This window comes from Sinocyclocheilus anshuiensis, unplaced genomic scaffold, assembly GCF_001515605.1.
Source record: "Sinocyclocheilus anshuiensis isolate Anshui unplaced genomic scaffold, SAMN03320099.WGS_v1.1 scaffold1041, whole genome shotgun sequence".
In the NCBI taxonomy this organism is placed as follows: domain Eukaryota; kingdom Metazoa; phylum Chordata; class Actinopteri; order Cypriniformes; family Cyprinidae; genus Sinocyclocheilus; species Sinocyclocheilus anshuiensis.
In genome coordinates this window covers 356,670-381,859 of record NW_015554134.1, presented here as the reverse complement: position 1 = coordinate 381,859, position 25,190 = coordinate 356,670, and the positions used below count along the sequence as shown (strand labels likewise).

At 42.6% G+C, this 25,190-nt stretch overlaps 1 long non-coding RNA gene across 1 annotated transcript in view; it reads right to left on the bottom strand.

Moving 5' to 3' along the window:
* LOC107670356 (uncharacterized) overlaps positions 1-25,190 on the bottom strand; it is a 57,650-nt gene that overhangs the window by 4,931 nt on the left and 27,529 nt on the right. The window contains exon 3 of the long non-coding RNA XR_001632083.1: positions 20,566-20,620. This is a non-coding gene — a long non-coding RNA (uncharacterized LOC107670356). The remainder of the gene's footprint in view (positions 1-20,565; positions 20,621-25,190) is intronic.

The following is a 25,190-nucleotide window of genomic DNA, read 5'->3' as shown; positions in this document are numbered from 1 at the left end:
ACACACACAACACACACACACACACACACACACACACACACACACACACACGCACACACACACACACACCACACACACTCACACACTCACACACTCACACACACACACACACACACACACACACACACAACACACACACCACACACACACTCTCACACTCTCACACACACACACACAGAGCTGGGCAATCACAGCATAACCGCTCACCATCTGATATCTGTGTGTCTCACAGCGGCGGCTTACCTTACGTAAATCAATGAGATCAACGTGAACGCTCTGTGTTACATGTGCATGTCGAACACGTCGTACCTCACCGACTGACAAGTCTGGCTCACGTTTCATTCTGAGAAATCAGAAGAAAATCTAACCTGTTTTTAGGGTGGTCAGGCTGGAGGAATGCTGACATTATTTTCATGCATAATAGCACGAGGCACATATCTTTCTTTTCTTTTCTATCAGATTCACCTGATTTGACCTGACCGGCAATTCTGATTTCCCAGCTCTTCATTTGGCGGCACATTTAATTCTGTTGCGTACGCTATATTAAAACACTCGTCTGGTCTAGTCTGGACACGAAAGCTTCCCGTTTAACTGAATCAAGTCACTCTCTGCGTTGTTGCACAACAGCTCAAGTTCACGGTTTCCCACACATCTGTAGTATGAGGATCATATGCTGCATTATTAGAGTTCTGCTCTTCAGAAACAACCATACACAGCCTGGCAGTGTCAGAACTTGCAGTCACGTAATTCCACTGCTAATGTTTCTGTAAAATACTGGGATGTTTTGATTTGATCGTTCCTGAAGACTGTATGAACTTTTCTCTCTCTCTCTCTCAGCCCTGAGGTCCATTCATACTGCGCTGCATTTACAGTTGATTTGCTCACAACGTGGAGGGTTGAAAACATCCGAAAGTTTCGCGTAGAAAAGAGACACTGCAGCATTGCTCTGGGAGTGACTCTTTTATTCCATACATGCACTGAATGATCATTTCGGAGACTGACTTTTAGGTTTGTTTCTCCTATAACTCCCATAACCACACTGTCACAATCAGTTGATTATATTCAAAACCTGTAATACTCCCCACACACACACACACACACACACACACGCACACTCTCTCACTCACACACTCACTCACTCACTCACTCACTCACTCACTCACTCACTCACTCACTCACTCACTCACTCACTCACTCACTCACTCACTCACTCACTCACTCACTCACTCACTCACTCACTCACTCACTCACTCACTCACTCACTCACTCACTCACTCACTCACTCACTCACTCACTCACTCACTCACTCACTCACTCACTCACTCACTCACTCACTCACTCACTCACTCACTCACTCACTCACTCACTCACTCACTCACTCACTCACTCACTCACTCACTCACTCACTCACTCACTCACTCACTCACTCACTCACTCACTCACTCACTCACTCACTCACTCACTCACTCACTCACTCACTCACTCACTCACTCACTCACTCACTCACTCACTCACTCACTCACTCACTCACTCACTCACTCACTCACTCACTCACTCACTCACTCACTCACTCACTCACTCACTCACTCACTCACTCACTCACTCACTCACTCACTCACTCACTCACTCACTCACTCACTCACTCACTCACTCACTCACTCACTCACTCACTCACTCACTCACTCACTCACTCACTCACTCACTCACTCACTCACTCACTCACTCACTCACTCACTCACTCACTCACTCACTCACTCACTCACTCACTCACTCACTCACTCACTCACTCACTCACTCACTCACTCACTCACTCACTCACTCACTCACTCACTCACTCACTCACTCACTCACTCACTCACTCACTCACTCACTCACTCACTCACTCACTCACTCACTCACTCACTCACTCACTCACTCACTCACTCACTCACTCACTCACTCACTCACTCACTCACTCACTCACTCACTCACTCACTCACTCACTCACTCACTCACTCACTCACTCACTCACTCACTCACTCACTCACTCACTCACTCACTCACTCACTCACTCACTCACTCACTCACTCACTCACTCACTCACTCACTCACTCACTCACTCACTCACTCACTCACTCACTCACTCACTCACTCACTCACTCACTCACTCACTCACTCACTCACTCACTCACTCACTCACTCACTCACTCACTCACTCACTCACTCACTCACTCACTCACTCACTCACTCACTCACTCACTCACTCACTCACTCACTCACTCACTCACTCACTCACTCACTCACTCACTCACTCACTCACTCACTCACTCACTCACTCACTCACTCACTCACTCACTCACTCACTCACTCACTCACTCACTCACTCACTCACTCACTCACTCACTCACTCACTCACTCACTCACTCACTCACTCACTCACTCACTCACTCACTCACTCACTCACTCACTCACTCACTCACTCACTCACTCACTCACTCACTCACTCACTCACTCACTCACTCACTCACTCACTCACTCACTCACTCACTCACTCACTCACTCACTCACTCACTCACTCACTCACTCACTCACTCACTCACTCACTCACTCACTCACTCACTCACTCACTCACTCACTCACTCACTCACTCACTCACTCACTCACTCACTCACTCACTCACTCACTCACTCACTCACTCACTCACTCACTCACTCACTCACTCACTCACTCACTCACTCACTCACTCACTCACTCACTCACTCACTCACTCACTCACTCACTCACTCACTCACTCACTCACTCACTCACTCACTCACTCACTCACTCACTCACTCACTCACTCACTCACTCACTCACTCACTCACTCACTCACTCACTCACTCACTCACTCACTCACTCACTCACTCACTCACTCACTCACTCACTCACTCACTCACTCACTCACTCACTCACTCACTCACTCACTCACTCACTCACTCACTCACTCACTCACTCACTCACTCACTCACTCACTCACTCACTCACTCACTCACTCACTCACTCACTCACTCACTCACTCACTCACTCACTCACTCACTCACTCACTCACTCACTCACTCACTCACTCACTCACTCACTCACTCACTCACTCACTCACTCACTCACTCACTCACTCACTCACTCACTCACTCACTCACTCACTCACTCACTCACTCACTCACTCACTCACTCACTCACTCACTCACTCACTCACTCACTCACTCACTCACTCACTCACTCACTCACTCACTCACTCACTCACTCACTCACTCACTCACTCACTCACTCACTCACTCACTCACTCACTCACTCACTCACTCACTCACTCACTCACTCACTCACTCACTCACTCACTCACTCACTCACTCACTCACTCACTCACTCACTCACTCACTCACTCACTCACTCACTCACTCACTCACTCACTCACTCACTCACTCACTCACTCACTCACTCACTCACTCACTCACTCACTCACTCACTCACTCACTCACTCACTCACTCACTCACTCACTCACTCACTCACTCACTCACTCACTCACTCACTCACTCACTCACTCACTCACTCACTCACTCACTCACTCACTCACTCACTCACTCACTCACTCACTCACTCACTCACTCACTCACTCACTCACTCACTCACTCACTCACTCACTCACTCACTCACTCACTCACTCACTCACTCACTCACTCACTCACTCACTCACTCACTCACTCACTCACTCACTCACTCACTCACTCACTCACTCACTCACTCACTCACTCACTCACTCACTCACTCACTCACTCACTCACTCACTCACTCACTCACTCACTCACTCACTCACTCACTCACTCACTCACTCACTCACTCACTCACTCACTCACTCACTCACTCACTCACTCACTCACTCACTCACTCACTCACTCACTCACTCACTCACTCACTCACTCACTCACTCACTCACTCACTCACTCACTCACTCACTCACTCACTCACTCACTCACTCACTCACTCACTCACTCACTCACTCACTCACTCACTCACTCACTCACTCACTCACTCACTCACTCACTCACTCACTCACTCACTCACTCACTCACTCACTCACTCACTCACTCACTCACTCACTCACTCACTCACTCACTCACTCACTCACTCACTCACTCACTCACTCACTCACTCACTCACTCACTCACTCACTCACTCACTCACTCACTCACTCACTCACTCACTCACTCACTCACTCACTCACTCACTCACTCACTCACTCACTCACTCACTCACTCACTCACTCACTCACTCACTCACTCACTCACTCACTCACTCACTCACTCACTCACTCACTCACTCACTCACTCACTCACTCACTCACTCACTCACTCACTCACTCACTCACTCACTCACTCACTCACTCACTCACTCACTCACTCACTCACTCACTCACTCACTCACTCACTCACTCACTCACTCACTCACTCACTCACTCACTCACTCACTCACTCACTCACTCACTCACTCACTCACTCACTCACTCACTCACTCACTCACTCACTCACTCACTCACTCACTCACTCACTCACTCACTCACTCACTCACTCACTCACTCACTCACTCACTCACTCACTCACTCACTCACTCACTCACTCACTCACTCACTCACTCACTCACTCACTCACTCACTCACTCACTCACTCACTCACTCACTCACTCACTCACTCACTCACTCACTCACTCACTCACTCACTCACTCACTCACTCACTCACTCACTCACTCACTCACTCACTCACTCACTCACTCACTCACTCACTCACTCACTCACTCACTCACTCACTCACTCACTCACTCACTCACTCACTCACTCACTCACTCACTCACTCACTCACTCACTCACTCACTCACTCACTCACTCACTCACTCACTCACTCACTCACTCACTCACTCACTCACTCACTCACTCACTCACTCACTCACTCACTCACTCACTCACTCACTCACTCACTCACTCACTCACTCACTCACTCACTCACTCACTCACTCACTCACTCACTCACTCACTCACTCACTCACTCACTCACTCACTCACTCACTCACTCACTCACTCACTCACTCACTCACTCACTCACTCACTCACTCACTCACTCACTCACTCACTCACTCACTCACTCACTCACTCACTCACTCACTCACTCACTCACTCACTCACTCACTCACTCACTCACTCACTCACTCACTCACTCACTCACTCACTCACTCACTCACTCACTCACTCACTCACTCACTCACTCACTCACACGCACTCTCTCACACACACACACACACACACACACACACACACACTCATACAGTCACTCGACTGCTGTACAAGATGAAGTTAAAGAAGCACATCTGCTGTACATATATAAACTCCCACAGACCCAGAGCTTCTCCACTCTGCTAAACATCAACACACTCGGAGAACGGGGGCATATGGACGAGGGCCCGCTCCACAAAGGGTATGATTTCAATGACTTTATATAATTTCATTCTGATGGTCCAATAGTTCAATATAAGGCTCTTGTGAAGAGAGACGTATAAACAAACAGATGCAGTGCAAAGAATAAAATCCAGCCGCTGCTTTCCACTGCTCGTGCGTCTCTCAAAGCCGTTCTGAGAGAAAGCTCAGTTAATGCTAACATGAAGAACACATGCTCAAACACATGGTGTACACACTAGAGTGTAAATCAGATGTGATCTCCACACACACGCCTGCTTCACACGAACCACATTAAACTCAAACTAGACCTGGTAACTATATGCTAAACTGGTTGCAGCACACTTAAGAAAATGTCTTCTTCCAAATTAAAATACATGTTTAAACCTTCAAATGCCAAAATACATTAGAACATCTCTTCAGGGGGCCAGAAAAAAAATCTATTTCTAGTCTTAAAATACATGCAAAATGTATTTTTAACAAAATATAATTTAGATAAAATAAATAGATATTTACATGGAAAAAAAAAAAAACTAAGTATATTTATATAAATATATGTGACCCTGGAGCACAAAACCAGTCATAAGGGTCAATTTTTTAAAATTGAGATTTATGCATCACCTGAAAGCTGAATAAGACCCATACAATGTATTTTTGGCTATTGCTACAAATATACCCCAGCGACTTAACACTGCTTTTGTGCTGCAGGGTAACATATTTGAACATCTATATTAGCTTTATATTTTTGTATATTTATAAATATTTAAAACAAAATTCTGAAATTATATTATTATATAAATATAAATATATTTGTTGTATGGGTCAGAACACCCTATCATCGTTAGCGGCAACTTTTGCATGGACAAGCACTTGCAAGCAAGCGCACAGAAATCTAGTGAAATAATCTAATAGCAGTTTTAATTCTGAAATGCAGCCATAAGCAACTGATTATTCAGATTTTGTGAGTAAACAGGATGTGTTTTCCCGCTTTATCAGATATGTGGTTCTGTCCCGGAGCACAAGCTGAGAATGTGAACGCTTTGGATTTCATCAGACTTTAATAAAACTACATGATTTCATCTGGCATCACGTGACACGTTTCCTGATTTCCGGTGCTCAACTGGAAGTGTGTGTGTGTGTGTGTGTGTGTGTGTGTGTCAGTGACTCAGTCCTGATTTGATCTTTAGTGGCGGTGGATGTTCAAAATCAGCTCCTCTCCTGCAGGCCGGTTGGACTCGATGTGCAGGAGGACATGCTGGTGGAAGCGTGCTAATCACACACAGACACTGGAAACAGAGCCACAGACCTGCGGGCGACTTCATTAAACTCACTCAGATTAACAACCAATAGACAGACTCCATCAGAGCCTGTGGCTCTAACATGATAACATCAGCTTGATCCAAATCACATACAATTTACTTGCTAATCTAAGAAGTAACTCAAATTCAATTTTTTTACTTTCGGTTAGGAGTGGGCAAATATATCAAAATTTTTTTCAGGAAAATCACGATTCTTTGTCATGTTGGTTTTACTATTTTGCAAGTTGTCTGAGCTATACAGCCCAACTAATTTCCCTATTTTACAAACAAAGCCTTACAAAGTAACAACATATAAAGAATGGCAGACATTTAGGCCAAAGAAGGCAAAGATACAAACCTTTGTCATTATTTTATCTTTGTTATTAGAAAATAAGAACAATTATTTAATAATTCTTATTAAAGCGACTGTAGTAAAGTTTTTCAGTCAAGAGCAGTGAGTGATTTTTTTCTGTGTTTTGTTGTTTTATTAACATTAAAGGGACAGTTCAGCCAAAAATGAACATTCTTCCATCATTTACTCACTCTCAAGTAGTTTTAAACCTGAATGAGTTTCTTTCTTCTGTTGAACATAAAAAGCTATTTTGAAGAATGTGGGAACCAAACAGCTGCTTTTCCCCACTGACTTCCATAGTGTATTTTTTTCCCAATAAGGACAATGTCAATGGGTATCAGCAACTGTTTGGTTCTTCAAAATATCTTCTTTTGTGTTCAGCACAAGAAAGAAATCAATACAGGTTTGGGACAACATGAGAGTGTGTAAATAATGACAGAATTTAAATTTTTGGGCGAACTGTCCCTTTAATGACAAACGGCAGCATGTTTAATAGCCTACTATTAGGCTGCTGTCACTTTAAGAGCTACACGCATCTGTTGACTTTCACTTTAGACATAACCAACTGTGTTTATATGTAAACCTTGTGTGATTTTGACAGTATTAGCGCAATCAGACGTGAAAGTTCAGTAATCAGGTGCTGTTTGACAGGCTTTTTAGTGTGCGCGCGCATGTCAGAACAGCTCGCGAATGATATGTTTAACATTTTAAATGTGAAATGTTTACATGTTTAAATTAAAGGCTTTAAAACCCATGCAAAAATTTACTTTTGTGATTGTGCATAAGTGCAGTGTCCCGTGAGTGTAAATGAGTTAACGTGATGTGAATGTGCGCTGTAGTATGATACTACGATATTTCTTCAAAAGCAGATCGTGGAGACATTTTAGTCGTCCACGATCAAAAATCATGATATCGCACACCCCTACTTTCGATATTACTATACATTGTTAAAAACAATGCTTGCACACAGCTGATCCAGACAGTAATTAGGCACAGAGATTTTCCAATATGTGACCCTGGAGCACAAAAGCAGTGTTAAGTCGCTGGGGCATATTTGTAGCAATAGCCAACAATACATTGTATGGGTCAAAATTATAGATTTTTCTTTTATGCCAAAAATCATTAGGATAGTAAAGATCGTGTTCCATGAAGATACTTTGTAAATTTCCTACCGTAAATATATTACAATTGAATTTTTGATTAGTAATATGCATTGCTAAGAACTTCATTTGGACAACTTTAAAGATGATTTTCATAATATTTTGATTTATGTTGCACCCTCAGATTCCAGATTTTCAAATAGTTGTATCTCATCCAAATATTGTCCGATCCTAACAAGGTTAGGCTAAGTAACAACCGAAGTGTTGATTCCAGCAGTAGTCAGGCATACAGGCTCACTAGGATAAGTGGAATAACAGTAAGGTCAGAGGGTCATGGGTCGGTCACAGAGGCGGGCTCTGAACACAGTGTGACCCTCAGCAGGTGATAGAGAGAGCGAGATATGTGAGCGGCCGTCTCTCTGATAAAACACCTTTGTCAATGACAGACAGCCGGAAAGGAAAAGTGAGCCGGAGCCCCTCTGTCAGCCCTGCCGAGAGGCACTGTCACCGTCAGCTCACGCTACAACATCTAAGAGCTCCGATTCAGCAGGTACGGCTACGGGTTTGTGCTACGCTGTGCATATAGCCACTGCTAAAGGGCTGAGCAATTATATACACAGTGGCTTTGGTGAACAGTTGTTTCATGTCATAAATGTTGGCAGGAACGCTGTATTGACCGATCAACAACCAGGACTGCAAATATCTGCTATAGAAATGCACTGTGACAATTTAAAAAGGTCAACAAACCTAAAGAAAATGATGAATGATATCGTTAATCAAGTGAGACCAGCATTTAAAGAGTCTGCCTGTGATCTTATAATGTTGTAACCTGTAACAAAACATTTTCATGATTTTTATGTCTGAATCATAAATCGTATACTACTTGTTTGGCCATGCAGTTTGTTCTGGACCAGAAAAGACAAAGCCAGTAAAGCCCTCTCATCTGGAGTGTGTTTCCTGTTGGCTGGATGTCGAACACCCCGCTGGTAATCTCTTACATGCTTCTATCGTTTTCAGATGACTGTGTGCTTGAACACAAACATAGAAGCAAGAGAGCGGCCTTCAGACTGACAGACTACAGGAGAAGACAAGAGGAGATGCCAAGTTCAACCAAGATCGCTAGAAGTCTGCAGAGATACATGATCCGCTATCACACATGGAGCGATATTCCAGTTTCCCCAAAGCCAGCGATTTCATTGTCATCAATCAATCATCGATAGCCACCCATTAAAGGGTTTGCTGAACCTTTGCATCTTCATTCTTTGAATGCATTCATAGATATATGAGTAACAGGAAAATGTAACCTGTTGACTGCTGAATTAAACTTAATCAAATTTGGGTCAGTTTCTCACACAAAGATATCATATGTCTTCAAAATTCAATATGAAAAATTGTTCACGTTTATGATACTTTCTATGTGCTTTTTGGAGCCTGGATTATCACTCACTTTTGTTTGGCAAAGACCAGCGTAAACATGCTGCTGAATTTCTCCTTTTGTGCGAGAGTTTGGAACTGTTCTTTTATTACAAGGTGCAGCAGAAATGTTGTCATTAAACTTTAAAAGACTATATTATACAGGAAATCTATTTCTGCCCAGGATGAGAGTTATTTTCCGGTCATACTTCAGATTGGGCCATGGTTGTGGTTACATAACACGGCCACAACCGTCCTTCTTCACATAGATTATGAAAACAAAAGGGCATCATGCACTGGATGCAAATGCCATGCCATGCTATTTTACTGGGATTAGAAACAGCTTCTACCATGGTGGGCTCCAATCCCACAAAATGCGAGCACATGGTTCCCATTGTGGTTTAAAGCAGATCAGGAGGGTTATGCTGCTGCTCCTGGCCTCATGGTGTGAAGTGAATGCTTTCAGGTCCAGGGGAATACTGCTGACCCGAGTGCTCCGGACCGACGGGGTTAAGGTCCAGGGACAGCAGAGCTGCTTGGAGGCAGCAGACGTGCTCCTGTGTTGATGGAGTGGCCCGACTCTGAGCTCCCACAACCAGTCAGTAGGTGAGGGGATATGAAACGGTGTTGAAATGCAGCGGATCTGGGTTTTCAGAGCCCACCTGACATTGCTGAGACACCAGAGAAGGGAATACCTTTGAAGAGGCCATTATGGAAACGAGAGAAAGCAGAAGAGAGAAGGTTAAAGATGACAGGAGGGCTGTTGAAGGAGAGCGGGATGGTGGGAAACGAGAAGGCCGTGGGTGGGGCGAGTGTGTGTAAACACTTGTAAAATGGTTGGCTGTTTTCTTTGACAAACACACACACAACAGCACAGCAGGTAAAGGGTTTAGTCACTCAGGCAGATGGCTCAGGGTTCTTCAGGACTGATTCTTGTGTTCTTAAGACAAAGGCGGTGCAATGTTTGACCGTGTCATATGGCAGCAACAATTACAGGGAAGGTTTTAAAGGTTCACAGAATGGGGTCTTCTATAAGGACACGCACAATGAAGCATATCTAGTCCCATTCAGTAAACCAATTAAATTCCCCCAGAACCCCAGAGAGACTAACTAACGGTGCGATGCATTCAGTGTCTTAAGTGAGCTACGAAAATTTACAGACATGAAATAAAATGTACAGTTGCTAAGGCAAGCTCCATTATTACTGGTCATACATAAGGTTAGCCTCGAGCCCAAGTATTAGCCCAAACTTCAACACACAACTCATCCCAAGTTGTTTGTGCTACAGACATGAATGACACAAAGATATGGCCTGTTGACAAGAAGTGCACTAACGTTTAAGAATGAACCATTTGATAAAATGAGTGAAAAGCATCCCCATTGACTTAAGTTGAAGAAGGGACCAGAGCCATATGAAGAGCAAAATATTTTTTGGCACTTTTGACAACCCAGAACACCATAGCAACATGCTAACACTGAGCCACTCAAAACACCTTAATAACTGCATACCAATGTCCTGGAAACCACATACAACACCCTAGTATTATGGTGACAAAGCAAATGCCAAAATCTCTCATGGACCTTTCTCTTTCTTCTGGTGGAGACGTCTTAATTGACATTTTGGGCTTAAGGGTCAAGCGTGAGGCAGCCCCGTTCTGACCTTGTGTTTCCAGAGGTTAAATAGTTCACTTGACCCCCACCAGCACTCGGTTACGTCTATTGACCATTTCCGTTCATCTGCCCGTTCTCTTTCTCCCCTTTTCCACCATGTGTGATGTCATGTTTTCCCCTTTTGCTTAGATGGGAGAGAGAAGGAGGCAATGGCTTTAATTAAAAGCCTCCTGAAGGGCTTCTGCTATTTTCCGTTCAAGAAGCGCTTACATAAAACTTGAGTCATTAAGTGCCAACACTCTTCCAACCACTGAACCTTGTGCTGAGAGGCTGGCCGAGCACTAGAAGCACCTCACGAGTGTCTTCGACAGTCCTGTTAGCAATGCTAGATCAGCAGTTTTCTTTCGACATTCATTCTGATTGTTACTGTATTTCCATCTTCAAATCGTACACAAACTCTCTGCTTCTTCCAACGAGGGTCAGTCAAAAGAGATGATTTAGCTTTCGTCCCAGCACTGACTTAATCTGACCAAATGTCACCCATAAACAAGTGATTCAAAGGTCTGGTCTTGGCGGTACGAGATCCCCCCCCCAGGCCAACAAGTAACTACATCAGGGTCTGCTTCCAATTTGCCCTGTTTATCATTGCGAATGGAGTCAGCCACTCTTAGTCCTTGTCAGAAAAATAAACCTTGGCCACACTTAGACCATAGCGATCTCCAAAACACTCAGCTTTCATAAACACTATTAGGCTTCGTCCAGGTCTTGTCTGCATGTCTGAGGACAGATCATAAAACCATGGAGTAGATTTTATGAATAAACACTGCGGGGCGAATTCTAAACTTTTAGCAACTTAAGCACACCGTGCTTCAGCACTAAACCCTATGTTTTATTTACAAACCACTCGTAGACCAATTTAACCGAGCACTTTGTGAAGTCATTAGGATTTCTTTCTATAGAATAAGCCAGGACATCAGCAATATGTGCCCGTCATGTGTAACGTGGCCCTATTACTACCAAAGGCAAGCTGGTCTTAAGTCTAGCGTGATCTAAAATTAATGTTTGTGTACATTTTTTAGTGATTATGGAGAAGAGCATTATAACCGTGGGCCCATATGCAAAAACATTTGTACAGCCCCCCCGAACATTATAGGATAATGTGGGCTCCAACGCTCCTTATTGTTGTCTTTTCTGAGGTAAATAACATTACATGACTATTCACAAGCTGTTTTATTCATAAAAAATATAAATGCTTGGAAATAATATTTAATGTTTTCAAGTCTATTCATTAGTAGCGCGACAGCCACCGAATAATCGCAATAAGCGTGTTTTGTTACTTAAATATTGTCCGATCCTAACAAGGTTAGGCTAAGTAACAACCGAAGTGTTGATTCCAGCAGTAGTCAGGCATACAGGCTCACTAGGATAAGTGGAATAACAGTAAGGTCAGAGGGTCATGGGTCGGTCACAGAGGCGGGCTCTGAACACAGTGTGACCCTCAGCAGGTGATAGAGAGAGCGAGATATGTGAGCGGCCGTCTCTCTGATAAAACACCTTTGTCAATGACAGACAGCCGGAAAGGAAAAGTGAGCCGGAGCCCCTCTGTCAGCCCTGCCGAGAGGCACTGTCACCGTCAGCTCACGCTACAACATCTAAGAGCTCCGATTCAGCAGGTACGGCTACGGGTTTGTGCTACGCTGTGCATATAGCCACTGCTAAAGGGCTGAGCAATTATATACACAGTGGCTTTGGTGAACAGTTGTTTCATGTCATAAATGTTGGCAGGAACGCTGTATTGACCGATCAACAACCAGGACTGCAAATATCTGCTATAGAAATGCACTGTGACAATTTAAAAAGGTCAACAAACCTAAAGAAAATGATGAATGATATCGTTAATCAAGTGAGACCAGCATTTAAAGAGTCTGCCTGTGATCTTATAATGTTGTAACCTGTAACAAAACATTTTCATGATTTTTATGTCTGAATCATAAATCGTATACTACTTGTTTGGCCATGCAGTTTGTTCTGGACCAGAAAAGACAAAGCCAGTAAAGCCCTCTCATCTGGAGTGTGTTTCCTGTTGGCTGGATGTCGAACACCCCGCTGGTAATCTCTTACATGCTTCTATCGTTTTCAGATGACTGTGTGCTTGAACACAAACATAGAAGCAAGAGAGCGGCCTTCAGACTGACAGACTACAGGAGAAGACAAGAGGAGATGCCAAGTTCAACCAAGATCGCTAGAAGTCTGCAGAGATACATGATCCGCTATCACACATGGAGCGATATTCCAGTTTCCCCAAAGCCAGCGATTTCATTGTCATCAATCAATCATCGATAGCCACCCATTAAAGGGTTTGCTGAACCTTTGCATCTTCATTCTTTGAATGCATTCATAGATATATGAGTAACAGGAAAATGTAACCTGTTGACTGCTGAATTAAACTTAATCAAATTTGGGTCAGTTTCTCACACAAAGATATCATATGTCTTCAAAATTCAATATGAAAAATTGTTCACGTTTATGATACTTTCTATGTGCTTTTTGGAGCCTGGATTATCACTCACTTTTGTTTGGCAAAGACCAGCGTAAACATGCTGCTGAATTTCTCCTTTTGTGCGAGAGTTTGGAACTGTTCTTTTATTACAAGGTGCAGCAGAAATGTTGTCATTAAACTTTAAAAGACTATATTATACAGGAAATCTATTTCTGCCCAGGATGAGAGTTATTTTCCGGTCATACTTCAGATTGGGCCATGGTTGTGGTTACATAACACGGCCACAACCGTCCTTCTTCACATAGATTATGAAAACAAAAGGGCATCATGCACTGGATGCAAATGCCATGCCATGCTATTTTACTGGGATTAGAAACAGCTTCTACCATGGTGGGCTCCAATCCCACAAAATGCGAGCACATGGTTCCCATTGTGGTTTAAAGCAGATCAGGAGGGTTATGCTGCTGCTCCTGGCCTCATGGTGTGAAGTGAATGCTTTCAGGTCCAGGGGAATACTGCTGACCCGAGTGCTCCGGACCGACGGGGTTAAGGTCCAGGGACAGCAGAGCTGCTTGGAGGCAGCAGACGTGCTCCTGTGTTGATGGAGTGGCCCGACTCTGAGCTCCCACAACCAGTCAGTAGGTGAGGGGATATGAAACGGTGTTGAAATGCAGCGGATCTGGGTTTTCAGAGCCCACCTGACATTGCTGAGACACCAGAGAAGGGAATACCTTTGAAGAGGCCATTATGGAAACGAGAGAAAGCAGAAGAGAGAAGGTTAAAGATGACAGGAGGGCTGTTGAAGGAGAGCGGGATGGTGGGAAACGAGAAGGCCGTGGGTGGGGCGAGTGTGTGTAAACACTTGTAAAATGGTTGGCTGTTTTCTTTGACAAACACACACAACAGCACAGCAGGTAAAGGGTTTAGTCACTCAGGCAGATGGCTCAGGGTTCTTCAGGACTGATTCTTGTGTTCTTAAGACAAAGGCGGTGCAATGTTTGACCGTGTCATATGGCAGCAACAATTACAGGGAAGGTTTTAAAGGTTCACAGAATGGGGTCTTCTATAAGGACACGCACAATGAAGCATATCTAGTCCCATTCAGTAAACCAATTAAATTCCCCCAGAACCCCAGAGAGACTAACTAACGGTGCGATGCATTCAGTGTCTTAAGTGAGCTACGAAAATTTACAGACATGAAATAAAATGTACAGTTGCTAAGGCAAGCTCCATTATTACTGGTCATACATAAGGTTAGCCTCGAGCCCAAGTATTAGCCCAAACTTCAACACACAACTCATCCCAAGTTGTTTGTGCTACAGACATGAATGACACAAAGATATGGCCTGTTGACAAGAAGTGCACTAACGTTTAAGAATGAACCATTTGATAAAATGAGTGAAAAGCATCCCCATTGACTTAAGTTGAAGAAGGGACCAGAGCCATATGAAGAGCAAAATATTTTTTGGCACTTTTGACAACCCAGAACACCATAGCAACATGCTAACACTGAGCCACTCAAAACACCTTAATAACTGCATACCAATGTCCTGGAAACCACATACAACACCCTAGTATTATGGTGACAAAGCAAATGCCAAAATCTCTCATGGACCTTTCTCTTTCTTCTGGTGGAGACGTCTTAATTGACATTTTGGGCTTAAGGGTCAAGCGTGAGGCAGCCCCGTTCTGACCTTGTGTTTCCAGAGGTTAAATAGTTCACTTGACCCCCACCAGCACTCGGTTACGTCTATTGACCATTTCCGTTCATCTGCCCGTTCTCTTTCTCCCCTTTTCCACCATGTGTGATGTCATGTTTTCCCCTTTTGCTTAGATGGGAGAGAGAAGGAGGCAATGGCTTTAATTAAAAGCCTCCTGAAGGGCTTCTGCTATTTTCCGTTCAAGAAGCGCTTACATAAAACTTGAGTCATTAAGTGCCAACACTCTTCCAACCACTGAACCTTGTGCTGAGAGGCTGGCCGAGCACTAGAAGCACCTCACGAGTGTCTTCGACAGTCCTGTTAGCAATGCTAGATCAGCAGTTTTCTTTCGACATTCATTCTGATTGTTACTGTATTTCCATCTTCAAATCGTACACAAACTCTCTGCTTCTTCCAACGAGGGTCAGTCAAAAGAGATGATTTAGCTTTCGTCCCAGCACTGACTTAATCTGACCAAATGTCACCCATAAACAAGTGATTCAAAGGTCTGGTCTTGGCGGTACGAGATCCCCCCCCCAGGCCAACAAGTAACTACATCAGGGTCTGCTTCCAATTTGCCCTGTTTATCATTGCGAATGGAGTCAGCCACTCTTAGTCCTTGTCAGAAAAATAAACCTTGGCCACACTTAGACCATAGCGATCTCCAAAACACTCAGCTTTCATAAACACTATTAGGCTTCGTCCAGGTCTTGTCTGCATGTCTGAGGACAGATCATAAAACCATGGAGTAGATTTTATGAATAAACACTGCGGGGCGAATTCTAAACTTTTAGCAACTTAAGCACACCGTGCTTCAGCACTAAACCCTATGTTTTATTTACAAACCACTCGTAGACCAATTTAACCGAGCACTTTGTGAAGTCATTAGGATTTCTTTCTATAGAATAAGCCAGGACATCAGCAATATGTGCCCGTCATGTGTAACGTGGCCCTATTACTACCAAAGGCAAGCTGGTCTTAAGTCTAGCGTGATCTAAAATTAATGTTTGTGTACATTTTTTAGTGATTATGGAGAAGAGCATTATAACCGTGGGCCCATATGCAAAAACATTTGTACAGCCCCCCCGAACATTATAGGATAATGTGGGCTCCAACGCTCCTTATTGTTGTCTTTTCTGAGGTAAATAACATTACATGACTATTCACAAGCTGTTTTATTCATAAAAAATATAAATGCTTGGAAATAATATTTAATGTTTTCAAGTCTATTCATTAGTAGCGCGACAGCCACCGAATAATCGCAATAAGCGTGTTTTGTTACTTTTAATATAACACAAATCGTAGCCTTTAAATTCTGTCAATTTTATCATGAAATACAAACATTATTTAATGTGGCGTGAGATCACTGTATTAAGTTCAAGCGGCATGTGGATCAATCATCTATTTTTCTATTAGTTCCAGCATGAGATAAACTTTAATATCAGAGGACATGTAAAAAAAATCAAAACAACTTAAACTAATGTCTCATGTAAGCTAATCGGTCGACAATAAATCGTCTATAAAACAGTCATAACATAACATTTACCTCAGAAATGCCAACAAATTTGCCAACATCATTTTATTATTTTTATAAATCAGTCAGTTAACTGCCACAGACCTTTTTTTTTTAGTAGGTGGAATTTTCACATTAATTAACTTTATTCACGCAATATAACACAGCTTTCTCAATCTCGTCATTTTAACTTTATTCTAAAAATATTATGGCACTAAAACGCTGCCATTTTTACTAAACTACTTAATGCAAACACACTCTTGGCACAGCGGCCCAAAACTCAAAAAGACAGAAAGAAAGAAAGAAAGAATGAAAGGAAAAAAATACTCATTTTAGTTGTAATTAATTTAATTTAATTTAATTTAATTCTCCGAGCCTTTCTTTCGGCAAATTAATCCACAATATCCTTGGTGTTTAATTTAAGGCTTGTGTATTCTCAAATAGAAAGAATGGCTACTTTCGATAGTCTTTCAATAAAAGAGAATTTAAATGAAATAAAGAGAATTAAAACAGTTCAGGTGTCGCTGAAGCTAGATGTGATACAGTTGTGATACAGTCTTTTCAATTAGCTAGCTACCAACTTCACACGTTTTTTTTTATTTTTATTATTAATCATTATATTATTTGGCAGTGGCAATGCAGTGTTGCAGTTCTGCGACAGCAATATAATAACAGAACACATCCAGTTCACTTTAGACATTATGTTGACCAAAAGTAACTTTGCAACTATATGTCAACTAACTCTCATTAGAGTATTGGTAGACTGTTAGGTTTATGGTTAGGGTAAGCAGAATATGCTGATATGTAGTTGAATGTCTAAAGCGGACCATCAAAATAAAGTGTTACCGTGTTTAAATCTGATTTCGTTGACACATTTCATAAGCATTAAAATAATGCAGACAGCATGTACGACCAAACCACGCTGTCAGCAGGTGCAAGTGATTGTTAGCGAATTCCCTGCTTACTGTTTGGGCCTCTTCGCCATGGGGTTTATCACAGGACGATGAAGTGTCCCGATGATCAAGTAATTAAAAGGGTGCATCTTCACAAAGCCATACCGATCAAAAGAAGACTTCTGCTCAATGTGGGATAACGCGATTTCTATAGAAAGACCAACGCAGCAACATTCTTCTGAGACTTTGCGCATCAGGGGTCCCCATGTCCAGCAAAAATGCTTGCACTGACAAGGCTTAAGTGATGTCTCAAACAGCTGAGGGGGTCTGGATATGTGCGAGCGGGCAAGCCGAGCGTCAGCTACAGCTAATCCATCCTTTCTCTTCTCCTGAGTCTTCCTAGGGTGTGTAAAAGCTGAGGCTGACACTTTTTCCTCTGGTTGCCCTTATGGCCGTCTTTGAGGAGGGACAATACCCGACCAGCTGAGCTTTGAGCGCAACTCGGTCCCGTGGAAGTCTAGGTGCAGACAAAGGCCACGTGTGGAGAGGCCAAGAGACTGGAGCCATCGGCCATGAGGAGTTGTTTTAATGCAAGCTGACTGTCTGTACCTCCTCCTCCTCTATCTGTCCTTCTTAATCCTCCGCTTCATGAAAGCCCCACACGCCAGAGCCGACTGCCAAAACCTCAGCCAACCTTTGCAGTGAACAAAAGAGCAAAAGTTGACAAGGTCGCAGCAGGCCTGGACCACCTGCTCGCAGAACTCAATTGCACTCGGCAACAGTGAAAGAAAGTAAGTTGCGGTCGTTCTTATGATCCTGCCGTACAAAGGAACAAATTGCGTTCCTCTGGCCTGTCCTCCGCGGGTCAGGAATCAGGGTGAGAGCCTGCGATTGGCGCTCTCAGGAAGTCTATTTGTTTGGTGAGCATGCCTGTAGCCAGAGTTCCATTCATATCTCCTTTCATCTCCTGCTTTTCTATTCTTCTAGCATGCATTTGTTGAGGCACTTCTCTCGAAATTGAATGCTATTATTCCAAACAGTCCCGATGGCACTGTCTTATCTTTTATTTATTGTTGAGTGGCAGAGGCCGGTGGGTGGGCGAGAGCATCTGCGGTCCTAGATTAAAGGGACGGACCGAGTCGGAGAGCGACATAGTGCTTCATCATCATCATCATCTTAATTGCATGGTTGAAGTTCTGATCATTGCTAGCTTTAATCTACAGCCTCATATAAACAATGGCCAACAGGAAGCCTCCTGGAGAACATATATGACCATTAGTGAGGGGTCCATTCACGGTGAACACAGACCAGCGTTAGATGAGCGTCGAGTTGAGTTGGGTGTAAAGCTTGTTACTGATGTGAAACCCCATCCATAATGAAGCACGCATGAGTAACGAGAGTCTGACTTTACAATGCTACATTCATCATGTGTCAGAGCGCTGGTGTAAATAGCTGGAAGCTAGTTCAGGTGTGACTGCATGGTGGTTAAGCAGAACTGGACTATGATGCATGTGCTGGAGGATTACAGTCTCGCCGGCCCGGGACGACCACCCAACAGTCATACGGCAAACTACGAGACACACACACGTCCGCGCTACACACACAAGATCATATAAAAATAATACTGTACATCTCCTATGTAAAATAGTAATGCATTCACATTTTACTTATAACTAGTCACCCTGGTTGCACAAGTACATCAAAGATAAGCAAGCGGAGACTTTTGGTGACTAAGAATAGAAAGATGTTTCAGCAGAGGTAAAAACATGAAATGAATCCATTTCAGCAATGCAGTTTCTTAATTCACACATGTAGTTGGTGTGTCTGGTCACTAGACGTGGTCATTCCTGATCTCCTCTCTCAAAGCCAGTCGGAAAAGCACCAAAATAATCTTTCAAATTATCCTTTTTCTTTTAAAGCTTAAAACAGTTATTGTGTGAGATCTGTGAGAGGTTGGCATGAGTATTGATGGGAAATAAGCTGCTTTGCCCATGCTTTTATAATGTTTCTCACCATAGATTTTCTTGCTTCTCTCAGAAATACATCACATTATGACAGTACAATGATTTGCTAATACTGTATAAATATATGTACCAATACCAAATAATCAGATGTCAGATATTTAGTTATTGTGACAGGACCTACTAATAGTTATGCTAGCACATGGTACGATGTTTGATAAAGCTCCTTTCATCTGTGTTTCGGGGTATTTAAGTCTCATAGTAATTATAGAAGCATTACAACACCTCATCTGGTATACTTCAGACTTGACACGCCTAAATGTGTTTCCAATCATAAATCACACTGTATCATCTCCCATGAGTAATACTACTTGCAAAACACAAAACAACAACTGTCTTATTACCTCATTAATAAACTACTGTGAATCAGGCTAAATGGTTGATAGTACTCTGGTTGAAAAAAAGGGCAGCCATATGAAAAATGCAGCAGTGGATTTTGTTCAATAGGCCTAAACTACACACAAACATTTGAGACTAGCTACAGCTCTGCTCTTAAACATGAACAGAACCACACTCCCACGGTTTACTGATCCCAACAACCATCACGACAAAATGACATTAATGTGGCTTGAGGGCTCCCCAAGGAATCAGCAAGAGCTGGTCTCTTCTGGCTGAGTTTGGAGGAGCACACTGTGTTCACACAGACATAGCAAAACCCCGAAACCTGATTGAACAACACAAGCTGCAGAAACCAGATTAAAAATCCTCACCATGAAAATCTGTGTGAAGCGTCACATCTGACATCCTGGTGTGCACCTCGTCCAGCTTCAAAAGGAAAGAAGAAAGAGAAATACAGTGTTGGCTCTTTTAATTGGCAACACAGAATCTCTGTAACATATTTACTGAATTTAACCGAGCAGCGGTCAAAAAGTGGATATTTTTTATGACCGATACCAATAAGGAAACAAGAAATCAGGAAGGCTGATGACTGACATCATGTCAGCATGCGATAATGGGCTAAAACAATTGGATTGTAACAACTGAGAACACAAACAGCATGTAGGATTCAAAATAAATACCCATGACAGGGTTTAAACTCAAATGTAAATTACACAGGCATTTCACATCAAAAATGAACAAATCATCTGAGAAGGCAACCTTCTGTAATGACTCATGCAACTTCAAATGACATTTAAGTCATTGGAAAATTTACCATCAGAGGTGTAACTAGGACGCCTATACATGTGGATATTCCCGGATGAATAAACTTAACGATTATAAAGCTTAATGTTATGTATGTACAATGGGAGTGTGCTCACATTCTACTGTGTTTGTGAACTACAGCATATCTTTGGCCTAAGACTTTATTAGGGTTATGTAACCCTCCAGATCAGCATCCGCAACAGCTTCCCAAAAACTGTGCTGTCACACACACTGTAATGGCACAACCAGAATACCACCATTAACACCACATGCCTACTGACCACTGAAACACATGCTAACTGTCAACAAACAGCAGGCAAGCTCAAACTGAGAGAGATGAACTGTACTCTGGACAGAAGCGGGGTCTCTCGCCTCCAGCGCATGTCATTCAGGGATCTGGGGAGTAACTCGCAGCTCAAGCCAGTCTATTTCTAGAAGATTTCCTAAAATAAAGCCCTGAGCTCCCAATCTGGCAGTAGAGAGCAAAACGTCCTTCTGTAGCCAGCAGCATGAGGTCAGCGTTGCCGTCACGTCACTGCTGACGAAACACTGATCTCGTAAAGAAGGTCAACAGACCTCCAGCGAGAACCGCTGAGACGGCTTCAGCCAGAACTGAGCCGTTCAATCAGCAAACCTCATCCCACACTAACGCAAGACCAGGCAAAACCGCCGAGGACAAGAACTTTTCTACGCTTTATTACGGGAGTTCAACCAAAAATCATTTACTCATCTTTATGCTGTTCCAAACCTACATGACTTTCTTTTTTCCACAAAATGAGTAGATTTACAAAAACATCACCATAGAAGTATTATGAAAGTAGTCCATAAGACTCATGCAGTGTTTTCAACGTCTTCTGAAGTCAAACAATAAATACCAATTTCTGTCATGAAACTCTAGATGGCGCAGGTTGATGGGTCGTTAATGCAAACTGATGATATTCTTAGCATTAAACGACTTGTCACATGCTGATTGGTTCATGTTGCATCCGCAGCCAATGAGCTTGCTACTTTACATTTAAATGGCTGATTAGCATTCGCTTGAGCATTGCAGCGCACTTTCAGAGTTCCTCTGAAACCCTCCACCTTCCCCAGCTCCACCTGTATAGATCTGCTACGGGTTATTTTATATGCTATTTGTGCAGCAGCAGTATGTCTTAAATACTCACAGCACCGTATCGGCTTATGTATTGTTAGTAGCAAGTTCCTGTACTTGCTTTGCAGCAGCAGCTGCAATAATCTACAATAACCAACAGCAGCAGCAGCAGCAGCGTAGCAGATCTATTCAACCAAGACCAAATACATTAACATTGTTATATCCATTACAATGCTAAAATCTTCCGAGAGTTGTCATGATAGAACTTTAAGAAACAGACTAAAAAATACAACATTCACTGAAATGCTTCCCCTCTACACAAGAGCAGCATGAACATTCTACTAGACATCACCTTTTGTGTTCCTCTAAAAAAAGTCTTGACTGTAACGAAAAGTTGCGCAGGGCAGTTCTACTCCTGTATTTCTGCCGTTTCATAAGCGCCACCTACTGTCAGAGAAAGAATTTGTGTTTTCATTCAGCTGGTGCCTTAAAATCCCAATCAAATTGTAACGAGTGTCTATGTCCACTATGAAGGCCACTGCCACTGACATACAAGTGAACATCATTTCGCAGGAAACGTAAAGGAAAATTTACCCACGAGTCATTGCATCATTTCAGTTCTGCTTGAAGTTTGGCTAAAATAAACAAGGTGAAAATGAGGTAATGCTCCAGTATTTTTATGAAGTATAATCAGTTCCAGGTGTGCAGTTGTTTGCGACAGTTACAATGCTAATGTCTAGTTTACAGCTTACAGAAGACGACACATGTAATGTAACCAAATTTAGGCCATATGTCCACCAAAGCTTTTTTTTCCCGAGGCTAGCTTATTTTTTCAATTGTTTTCAATGGGAGCGCCATGTTTTTAAAACACCAGCAGCGTGACGAGGCACTGAGGGTTTATTTCACGCTGGGCGCGGAGCCGTTTTTTTTCTCAGTGCCAAGAGCTGAGGAAAGTTCATCTTAGGGTAAAACGCAAACGCTCATCACAGTCACTTTTTACCTCAAAGTGGAGGAGGGGCGGGGCAAATTCCACACCGACCAACCGTCATTGCTTATACTACGAGTGAACAACAATGAAGGACAAGTTAATATTGCATGTCTCAGAGTATTCATGTCTTCTCTAGATAAAATTCCTGGACTACCACAATATTGTCATGAAAACTTGCAGATATAGGCCTATTTCATTTTTAGATTGAATATTACTTCTGCATATAGTCTGAAAACTGAAAACGCTGAGCCGCAGAAGCACTCTCAAGTGCTCACAGCCAGGCGATTTCAGCAGAGTGCCTGGTGCTTTCAGCTGGCTAAAAGTGTTTGGTGGACACATATGACCAATTATTTTTAGTTAAATTTGAAATAAATATTTTCATGTATATTGGTCATATGGTCATTTATATTTATTTGCACAATTACTTCTCTAACCTCTCTAATATTCTTAAAACTTCTTTAGTTTGGATGCGACTACCTGCATTAGTGGATACCTGTTTGGAAACAGTCACTGTTTTTGCAATACCTTGTGGTGCTGCGAATGCACACTACAAACAGAAATCAAACTCTTCCACTAGACCAGAAGAGATGAGCTGAGCTGCTACCCACATTCACTTCATAGCGCTATAGTCTTACTGTCTGTCAGCGACACCCTCATTCGTGTCTATCTTACGCCATCCTTATGGAGAAGAATCTAGTCTGAGTTGGTACTTCAGTGAATCGTATCTGTTATCAAACACTCATCTGCACGTACACCATCACTCGCTGTATGTCGGGTGCTTATGGAGGCGCCAGGACCGCCTGTGGACACGATCGCTGCTTGACACCAATTAACCACGCTGAGTGACATGGAAATGTTTTCTGGGAAATCGTCTGCAGACCGACGGGAGTGAAGAGAGCTGCCAGAGAGCGTTTAAAAACTGGCTGCACATTCAAGTGTGGCGAGTTGATTCACTGTAACATGCTTGATATTCGATACGGATGAGAATGCTGAATGTGTTGACTGTCTGTCATTTCAAGCGTCTGCGCTGATGTGTGTACTTAACTGAATCTGCACCATATCATTAGGCGTCTTGTCTGTCTGTACACATGGCTTGTTAGAGAAGAGGATGCTTAACTTCCTCGCTGGGTTTGTCGCTGTAAAGCATGACTGTTTGCTATGGTTTCTGTACCTCTGTGACCTCCCTTCAGAGAGTTTGAATAGTGACGTGGTACGACAGTAAAAACAGGACATAGCACACTCGTGTTTACTCTAGTACAAGAGTGAACCAAAACGCATTTCAAACACTGGACCGCACCTGTAAAGAAAGCCGCCAGCGCTGGCTATGGAATCGAGGGATGCTGGACATTTGCACAGGGATTTTCCTCTGCCATACAATGTCAAATACATACAAGGACACATGATCGCCTCGTACCCGGTACACTTTAAAAGAAAATGTTAGACTGGTATATTTACCCTTGTTCCTTCTGCATTTTGACGTCTTTATTGGGTTAAAAACAGAACTGTGAAACGCTATTACAGGGACGGAGAGATTACAAACTATATATTTATATTTTTAAGGAAATTAAATGAATTGAGATGCATAGTAAGACATGAAACCCTGTTTAAATTAAATAAAAAAAGAAATATAATTTAGATGAAAAAATATTTAAATAATAAAAATAAATAATGGCTATGGTCATTTTGTTTCTTCATTTTAGTTATCCTTTTATATATGTTTTTCAGATTTATACATAATCTGAAAGCTGAATAAATGAGCTTTCCATTGATGTATGGTTTGTTAGGATAGGACAATATTTGGCTGAGATACAACTATTTGAAAATCTGGAATCTGAGGGTGCAAAAAAATCTAAATATTGAGAAAATCATCTTTAAAATTGTCCAAATGAAGTTCTTAGCAATGCATATTACTAATCAAAAATTAAGTTTTGATATATTTACAGTAGGAAATTTACAAAATATCTTCATGGAACATGATCATTACTTAATATCCTAATGATTTTTGGCATAAAAGAGAAATGTATAATTTTGACCCATACAATGTATTTTTGGCTATTGCTACAAATATACCCCAGCGACTTAACACTGCTTTTGTGCTCCAGGGTCACATA